The sequence below is a fragment of the Ixodes scapularis genome, unplaced genomic scaffold (genome assembly GCF_016920785.2).
Source record: "Ixodes scapularis isolate PalLabHiFi unplaced genomic scaffold, ASM1692078v2 PGA_scaffold4__175_contigs__length_147842914, whole genome shotgun sequence".
Classification (NCBI taxonomy): Eukaryota; Metazoa; Arthropoda; class Arachnida; order Ixodida; family Ixodidae; genus Ixodes; species Ixodes scapularis.
In genome coordinates this window covers 81,775,665-81,785,788 of record NW_024609879.1, presented here as the reverse complement: position 1 = coordinate 81,785,788, position 10,124 = coordinate 81,775,665, and positions in this window count along the sequence as shown.

The following is a 10,124-nucleotide window of genomic DNA, read 5'->3' as shown; positions in this document are numbered from 1 at the left end:
CATACGTCAATGTCGCTCGCGTGTATTACAGAAAAATAAGCTTCAATGCACGAGCCCCCAGTCGTTCCGAGCTCTGTCAATTAAAAATGCTGTACCGGTCGTCTGGCTTCACTATTCCTGCTTCGGGAATCTGGAATTCTCACCTCTGAGGAGAAGCAAACTGGGACCTGCTGGCTCTTAAGCCTTGGAAACTGTCAGAAAGATTTGCGATTAGCTGCGTCCAAGTACCAATTTCTTTGACCAGCCACCTACAGCACACTAAGCCAGATAAAATCAAAATTACATGTGCGTGACATAATATGCCTCTTGTGACAAAACTGGGCAGATGTTTTGTCGCCTACAGCAACACTGAAGCCAGACAGACAAGCGATACGGCATATTTAATTGACGGAGCTCAGAACGACTGGGGACGCTTTCACTGAAGCTTGTTTTGCTACAATACACGCGTGTATTGCAGCAAAACAAGCTTCAGTGAAAGCGTCCCCAGTCGTTCTAAGTTCCGTCAATTAAATATGCCGTACCGCTTGTTTGGCTTCAGTATTGCTGCTTCAGAGCAAACTAGAAAATCTGGAATCCTCACCTTTGAACGAGAGCGAACTGGCACCTGCCGGCTTGTGGGCCGTGGAAACTGCAAGAGAGATTTTTGATTAGTTACATACAAGTAACAATTTTTTTCGAGTAGCTGCCTACAGCACATTCAAATTACATGCACGGGACATAGATGCCTCATGCGACGAACCCCCTTCATCCTTGTTTTCCATTGACTCTGCTCACCTTCACCACCCGCCTCCAATTTCTGCGCTACTTCTTTAATCTCGATTCCCTGGTTCCCAAAGGCCATGCCATGGCTTGTGCCAGTCACAGGTCTGTCAGCTCTGCAACTGGCGCCATTGTGGCAAAGACGCCAAAGCACCTGGCGCATGATGTGCTCTTTTAATATTCTGATCATTGCTGAAAACAGGTGGATGGGTGTCTGGTATGCCCTTTGATTAGTTGCGGATCGTTTCGAATCAGAGGGTAGGCGCTTCTGCGATCTGAGCGCATGCTCGGTATTTAACAATAGTTGAAATTGAACTCTGCAGGAATCTTCAATCATAACAAACAGAATGTGCATGCCAAAAGGCTTAGCAATTGAAACACTCACCATCTATCTATTTTCGTTTCTTGTCCGCAAGAAGCTGTCGTATATGTAGCCTCCCTTGCTTAAGCCGCTCCCCTAGTGTCCCGGTTGGGTCTCGTCCTGATGAATCGTCGGTGGAGACCTGAGGTGCAGTCAACATCAGATTAGACCTTTTGAGACAGAACCATATACTTGCTGGGAGGAAGTACACCCAAACGAATTTTAGCCATGTCATTCATAGGGAGCTTTAAAATGAAAGGCCTGACGTAATATGAGACGTCAATACTGACGCACCCCTTTTGCGAACCTAAAATTTTGAAGGCCTTGTCCCCCTAGCTAGGGGGACAAGGCACATGAATCCCGGCATGTGGATGAAATTTTTACCTTAAGATCCTGACTCAATGCCCATCCCCGAATATTCGACCACCACACTTTTAGAAAAAGATAACTTTTTAGAAAACACCAAGTCATCGACCACCCCTACAAAAGCCTGAACCAAGCCTACTCGTACCATGGCTTGTTTGCTCCGTGCCGCCTTGAGTTAATTCGGGCTGACAATTTTTTTTTCAAATGAAACCCAGATTCTTAGTTTTGATTTCACTTGTAGAGGCAGGTGGATACTTTTGTAAAGCTTCCTCCCTATGCGCTTCTGAGTCAACATTTTTGCAGTGGCCAACCCCCGGGCTGTGATTTTTGCGTTCCTTGACAAATACTGAAACTCATATAGCAGTGATGTGATTGGCCTAAGCCGTATTGGAGCAGAAAAAGTGGCCTTTGGAGCAGCCAAAACAGTGTTTTGGAGCAGCAAAAGTAGCTTTTAAAGCAGATATTCTAATAAAAATAAAAATATTTGTTTTAAATGCTGGACACGCGAAGAGAATCATGCTCGCCGAAATAAACCAATTATGGTGAAGTTCGGCCACCTGGGAGTCTTTCAAGATGTAACTGAAATGCCAATGACATGACACATTTCTTTTTGCTTTTCGAAACATTCTGCAAGGCTGGAGCAAGCTTTGCTTTAGCTTAGGGTAGTAATGAATGTCCAATTTCAATGTCTCCAAAGAAATATTGCGACATCCCACAAGTGTACAGTGCTGTAGGCATTGCCAAGCAATTCCGAAAAACTGCTTGCCACTGTTTTACTGGTTGCCGACGTGCTAGATTTTCGTCAAAACTAATTAAATGTAAAACAATGAATTGCAAGCGTCCCGGCTGGCGCCTCTGTTGTGCAATTATGTTCGCATCGTTGGTTCACATGCACGTGAGGGAAACTCCTGCAGGCTTGCAGGTCACGTGCTTCGTCGGGTGAGCGAAACGGCTGTTCGATCGAAACCGAAACCATGCCTCTCCGCTCTGCCGCCAACTGGTTGCCAAAAGTCTATGCAAAATGTAACTGCCCAGCATGCGACAAAAAAGAGTCCAGCGCCGCGTGCTTGCAAGGCTGGCAGGTGAGGTATGAGATTAACACAGAAAAAAAGAACCTGAGCGCATTGATGCAAGACATCGCGAGCCAGGGTCGCTTTGTGCAACGACTGAACTCGAGACAAACAAGCGCGCTCTGTGAGTTCAGCGTGCAGACATTCCCTTCTTTGCTTCGGCTCACTTCAACTTTTCTTCGCGACACATTTTTCACGTACCGGGGTCCTTCTCGAAAGAAAGCCCACCAAGAGAAACCTAGGTAATCAATACTTCGACACAGCAGTCTTTGCGCTAGAGAGGAATTTTGTAGCAGCGTATGTTTTAAACAAGAACATGAATGTTGATGAACATGCGGCGGTCCTTATGTTTCAGTTTAGGAAGCTCAATATCTCCAACGTCTTGCGGCCGTTGATTTCAGGAGCGAGAGCTTCAGCTCAAAAAGTAACTCCCGCCGCGCCGAAACATAGTTTCGTTTTACAGCGTCACGTCATGGCTGGTACCCAGCACGCTAGCGTCGCAGCACACACACACACGCCGGCAACTATCGGTAAACAAAAAGCAAGACGAGACTTACGCTTACGAGACGACGAGACATGAAAGGAGAGACGGCATGGCGAAAAAAACCATGCAAAAAACCATGGACGATTGATGCAGGGTATTTTGTGTCGGTCGGCAGTTTGCGCCGCCTAGCTCATGCATGCTCAGTTACGGTACTTAGTTTAGTTTCAGTTTTGAAAGGCGACCAAAATTGGCCCTTTGGCGCAGATTACCCATATTTTGGCAAAATGTAGCAGGATGTAGCAGGGTTAGCCCCTTGGCGCAGTTTGGCGCAATTGGCGCAGCCATCACATCACTGATATAGGCGGGCAATAGCTCGCCTTGAAAATACTTGCTCTTGGTGGCCGAGAACAAACTCGTGTTCCTGATTTGCAGCCATTTGTTGCGAAGAAGACCTGCACATATCCTAAAGAACCCAGTCTTAGTCTAACACAGATGCTTTGGCCAGACAGAGACGCAAAAGCCTGACACAAGACCACTATAAAGACAGGAAATAGAGTGTCTGTGAGGAATAAAACACACAACTCAGATAGGCATCAATCACTCACCTTGAAAACATTTGCCATGAGCGGCAAAGAGCAAACTTCTGGCCTTGATTGGCTGGTGCTCGCCACCAAGACCTGCATGTATAAGAAAGAGCCGGTCTTAGTCAAACTTGTTTGTTTTTGCAGAAGAGACACAACAAAATACTAATGCAAGACCAGAACACATAGGAAATGGCATCCAAGAGGAATGAAACGCAAAACTCATACAGGCGGGTAATAGCTCACCTTGAAAACACTTGCTCTTGGTGGCCGAGAACAAACTTGTGTTCCTGATTGGCAGCCATTTGGTGCGAAGATTACCTGCACATATCCTAAAGAAACCAGTCTGAGTCTAACACAGATGCTTTGGCCGGACAGAGACACAAAAGTCTGATACAAACCACAAAAAGCAGGAAATAGTGTCTGCGAGAGATGAAAACAGACCGAGGTGGAGAGGCTCGTTCTGTTTCACCTTAGTCAAAAAGTGTAGCTCATTTTGCTAAAACAATGCATATTTGCTAAAACATGTATAATATATATTTGCCCCACTTAGCATAGTTTACTGCCAAGGGTACCTGCAAACCAGAATAAGTCAGACTTAGTCAGTTTTTTTTTTCTTTTGATGAGCGACAACACAATCCTAAACGGGTGATGAAACAAAATATAAGCCTACCAAGCCAGACTAGTTTGCCTTGATGCAAGTACAGTGCCTCGGCCGACAAATGAGTTTCTATTCTTGGTCACTTGTCATATTTGATGGGAATAGTAAAGTAACTGGAAATAAGGCTATCTCTCTTGCAGCCGACAGCTGCAAACGAAATTCATATACCTCGATAAACGACCTAAAAATAAAATTGGGTGGTGGCCAAGTGGTTTATGGTGTCAAATTTCAAATTTACAGACTGTGTGGTTCTGGTTTAAGTCCTCCTGGTGTATATTTTTATCCTTAATATTTTATTTAAATTTTTTTTTGAGGCACTAGCACATAATTTATATGCTAATTCAACTTTAGAAGCGTTTTAAGAATACTACACGGCTTAATAGTGCTCGTAATAATTTCTCATGAAGAACGGCTTTCAATTTTTTTCTTGCTCTCGCTGCTGCTTGCTTCCTCACCCTTGAAATGCTGACAACTCGACACAAAAGTAACTAAAAAATGTGCTTCAAATGTGATGAAGATGAGCATTTCCAAGTTGTGCCCCTGCTTCATGCCCTGACCATGCTACCATACTATAGCTGAGCACAGCGACGAATGGTCGCAGGTGCTGTGACCCGACCGTATATAGCCTTACGGTGTGGCGCAACTCATGCAGCCCCTATGCTTGATGATGGAGCCAGTGTGCGAGGTGCGACCTGCTTGAGCTGTGCAAGCCACAGCTTTACAACCTGCAAAGGGTGGGAAGATGCCCCTCCCCTTGCAGAGCTTGCAATAGCTCAGCAAGAAGCTATTGCAAGCAGTAGGGAGCCAGTGTGTGAATAAAAGCACTTCTGAATGTGAATTAGTGTGTAAATTATGCGTCTATACGTTAAAACCTAAAAAAAAGTATTATATATATATATATATATATATATACTGTAAACTACTAAATTTTCGCGAGGAACTAATTTTCGCGAATTTCGCGAATCGCCTACAAACGCGAAAAATACGTCCCGCGAACAACTCGGGCAATATGTGAACACTACGGAAGCTAAGCTCGGTTCGCGAAAACTAGAACCCGCGAATAATTTCAAATTTTCAGCTTTGGCCCGATTCGCAAAAATTTGACCCCGCGGAAATGAAGTCGTTAACAGTATACTAAAAAAAGGCAAAAAGAAAAGAAACGTCTCCAGGTGGGTTTGAACCCAGAGCTCCACTGCCCTTGATTTCAGTTCCCTAAGGACCACTTCAGACGGGGCAATGTTTCTAGCAATTTTGAGGTTGCTGGAGGGTTGTTCCCTTGGTTTTCCCAGATCAGCACGAATTTCTGAGATCAGGTTCGGCTCAAAACAGACAAGCAACTCAAACAAACTGGAGAAGTTTGAAGCGGCAGCAGCTAATCAGGGACGCAATATTTTCACGTGAAACCCCTGTGGTGGTGAGGATGACAGCTGAAGACTTGGTCCTGGTTTGAAATGAATCATTTTGGAAATAAACTTTTTCAGAAACATGAGTGAGTATTCTCAACGCCACTCAAAGATATAAAAACACGTTTTCAGCACGTAGTTGTGCGTCTATATAGTGCAAGAAAAATCCAAATTCATGATGATGGCAAGTCATAGCAATTCGGTTGCAGCGTGTGAACGCAGGCGGCCCGTGTTGCTGGTGTTGCGACAATAAGTTGCTGGGGGAAATTGCCCCGTCTGAAGTGGGCCTTAGGCTCGCTTCCACCGTTCACGCTCAGCGAGCAAGCCTGCTTCAACCGTTCACACCTCAAGGCAAGCTGGACAGCTACAAGCCACCTAAATGTCTACCGCCGCATCCCCGGCCAGGTCGTGACGCGACATAAGTTATTAAAAGTCTTGCTGTCACTGCCACGACCGGCCAGAGTGAAGTCGAGAAAGAATCATATAAATCATTTCGTAGCTTTCTTGGAACGACCCCCCTCAAGGGAGAGTCGTCCCTCCGTCCTTCGTCGATTGTTGGACTGACGCAAAGCAACTAGCCGTCTTGGCCCAGCAGTTACAAATAATAATGCTCATTAACTCGCCTGCCAGCATTCCAGGTGCCAACCGCAATTTCCGCCAGTTTACCCGACACCCGCTGACAATCTTGTCTGCCAGTGTTCCCGGTGTCAACTGCCATTTCTGCAATCTTTCCAACACCCACTGACAAAAACCCATCTGTACTCCAGGCCTCGACAAGCGCTTACTTGCCTACCGCATCACCCCAAGCCTAAATTCTAAATCTGCAATGAGTCCTGGCTGTTTCCCCTCCTGCCACTCGTTATCCTGCCTTCCAGCGAACATGCCGTGACTCTCCTCTGCCTCTGAAGACAACTTTCTTACATCTTAAACGCGCTCCCCGTCTCTTGCCAACCACTAATCCGGGGTACCCGAGAAAGCGGGTCTGCAACCTCGTTCTTCGAGCCCTTTAGGTACTCGATTCGAGGAGACACCTGCTGAGCTCTGCCGTGAGGCAAGTCGCCAAAATTCCAACATATTTGTCTCAACGGCCATCGTTAGCGTTAGTGAACAACCCGCTTAACGAATCCGTGGGACTCCCTGGGGACGACTAGAAGCAGAGGCATACCGACCGAGCCCCACGTTGGATTTTCCATTTTAATGTTGGTTTCTTTATGGAGTTCGCTTAGCTACTAATAATCACCGCCCAACTGGTATGCGCTCCGCCTGTCACCCAGGGAGTGACATACAGCAACGAGAAGACAGCGAATAAGTTGACTGTACCTCACGGTTTCCCGTCGTTCGGAGCCGGCAGTCCAGGCACGCCGACCCTTGTTGTCGCCCGTCGATCAGAGCTCACAGTCGGAGTCAGTGTACAGGCCTGCGGATCGTCCTTGCCACGCCAGCGCTGCGTAGACTGGCTGTCCCGGGCTATCACTGCCCGAGTCTCGCTGTGGAATCACCCCGGGATCGTCATGGCCTAGGCTAGACGGCCAGGACTCGCCGTTTCTACCGGTCCGGACTTCAAACCTCGCTGGTGGACCACTCCGGGGTTCGGCATGGGCCAGGCCAGGCAGCCCGGCTCCGATGTTCCTACCCAGCTCTAGCCTCGCTCAGCACGCACTGTCTCGCGCCAGCTCGTGACTTCTCCGCCGACCGCCTGTCATGCCCTCTGCCTAGTCTTTCACCCTTGGCTCCCAGAAAGTTCAGGAAAGGGAATGCACCATTATGCTCAGTGAAGTTCGGTGAGAAGACCCGGTACTCGAGCAGGAATGCCGTTATCCCTGGTGTGACCCTACGAGACTCTCTTGCTGATTTTGCTGGGGTTTATCTAACTGAAGTACCTGTCTGAAAAGTAGACGAAACATATGTGCATAACACTCATTATTCACAAGAAAATTTGTCAACATCCAAAATGACCCACGGAGAAAAAAAAGCGAGGAATTTGTCAGCCACGTTGGCCGAGTTACCCCTCGTGGCCAATGCTTCATTGCAACTTTAATTGTAGTAAACAGTCATAAGGTATATTACAAAGTGCAATTTGGTTTTGTACGAACCTACAACACACAAAACAGCACTCTAATACAGTACGTAGAGGTACCTCTAAACAAATTCCAGAGTTTCATGGAGCCTCCTTCAGATAACTGATGTTGAACATAAAATATGTGCACCAAGGAGTGAGCAAACAGTGACTTCCAATTAGTCTCAAGCACCAGCGACATGTCGACAAGGAGTGCAATGTGTAGAATGTCGTCTAGAAATGTGCTGCCAAGATGAAAAGGCGTGATATAACGATATCAGAATAAGATCACACCAAAAAGGTTCCGTTACAATCTAGGCACAGTAATGAGTCAACCGACGTTCAGCCGCGATTCACTTTGCCTTGAGGTGAAACATGGCCAACAAAATATAAAAAACGCGTTTTTTTTTTTTTCCTGTACATTATTTTCTTTGCGCCGTTGATAGAAGCACAGTTGGGCGGCGTCACAAAGTCACTCGCTAGCGTTTTTAAATTCGTTCATCGGCACTCATGCTCTACCCGGGAGGAGAAAAGTACGAGCTCAGAGCCGAGCCGCCGAGCGTCGATTGCGACTTTCCTAAAGAGAAGCTCCGGTAACACTTCGGCGACTCGTCAGCTTCAAACAACGCCTCTTCGAACCAGCTTCGAACGAGCCTGACGCGCCCGCGAATTCAATGCGCCGAACGGTCGCGGCAGAAAGCACGCCGGAAGGAAGGGGGCTGGAGGCTGAGTATCCGAAAGATCGCGGCGCAGGTTTCTAAGTCTATTTCGCACATGAGATAACAAACTGGCAAAGCTAGCCAAGTGTGAACAGTGACTGACGTTACATTGGAGCACACGCAGTCGAAATGACGCCTGCAACAGAGCACAGCTAGAGGTTTTCAACAGGGGACACATGCGTTCAAAAAGGCCGCGATTTAAAAACTTCACGTCTCCTTTCTGTCCTTCGGTGTTTACTTTGATCCGCGTACACCAAAGCACTCAATGCTGCAAGTAATAAAGTCGTGCATACGTACCTTTCGAAGCAATTGAAAGTGTGTAGGTTTCGCTCGATGCCCACGAGCACAGAGTGCGACGAACGCCAATCCCGCCGGCAGCGCGACGGCGCCGGCTGGCCGGGTCGCCGGGTCAGCCGGGTCGCGCAACCGACGCCCGCCCGCTGCGCACTGCGCATGCTCGGCTTCTCGGCTCTCTCAGCTCTCTCGGCCGCTCTGCCGGCTCGGCAGCACGCCGACTCGCGGGCATCGCGGGCTCGCCGGGCTCGCTCCCTTCGAAATTCGAACAGTTCGAACAGTTCGAAGTTCAAACTGCTTCCAAAGCGCGAGCTTGCGCGCGCGCGCGCGGGTAGGCGATGGAAACTATCTTCTCGAAAAACGAGGCTGTAACGTATCGTTTGATGGCGCAAATGCAAGTATTTTTCACGTCGTTTTTTGTACAGTCTGTGAATCTCGCGAAACAGGCGACGAAAAGTGGTGGGTGAAATGTGCTCGCATGTCGTCGTGGATTTTGTGTACCACGCAGGATTACCCAGAAAGGTGGGTCAATATCGATAAATGTGCGTGTAAGAAGCAACTACATGCACGTGACCTGTCAAACCTATTCACCCTCATTATTTTATCGTGCGAACCGACATTGCCACGTATCGTGTTCGATTTCGGTCCCAACACCGGTAACTTCGAACATATCGTGTTTGATGTTGTGTTTCTCGCCGTCGGTAACTTCGTATTGATATCGTATTCGGTCTGGTGGTTGTGTCTCAACACCGATGGTTTCTTGTTTTATTGCGATTTTGTGTTGCAACATCGAATTGTATCCCGGTACGTTGGGTTTATCGTTTGGCGATCAACTTTTGTTGCATTACAACTGCAATAAACATTTGTTGGAAAACAATCACTCCAATGAGCACGTCGTTATTGGGCTTTGTCATTAAAAGGTAGGTCGCGGCGGGTGTTCCGGCTATAGCTATTCTGAATGGTTTGGTGGTTGTCTAGTTTCAAACGCGCGAGGCTGTCTGTACTGTGTGCCGTTCTAACGGCTGTACATACTTGAACTGTCGATCAATGTTAATGTGTTCGCAACGCAGAACGTTTATGTTATGTGTGTATCCACACCCAATATATTTCTCGCGTATTGCCGTGTGGATATGCCTACGTAATTCATGTTGGTAACTTGGTATCCGTGTTCTGAGATTTATCAGCGCGATATCATATTGTATTCTCCTTTGGTCCCATGATCGACGACCGATATTTGTATATCGTGTGGCCGTACAGTATGTCCATGTCGGTCACCAATATGCACGCGATGTCGTATACTATTCCAATAACCGTATATTATATCGGGGTATTGTGCTACGATATCGTGTGGTATACCAATAACCGCAAGT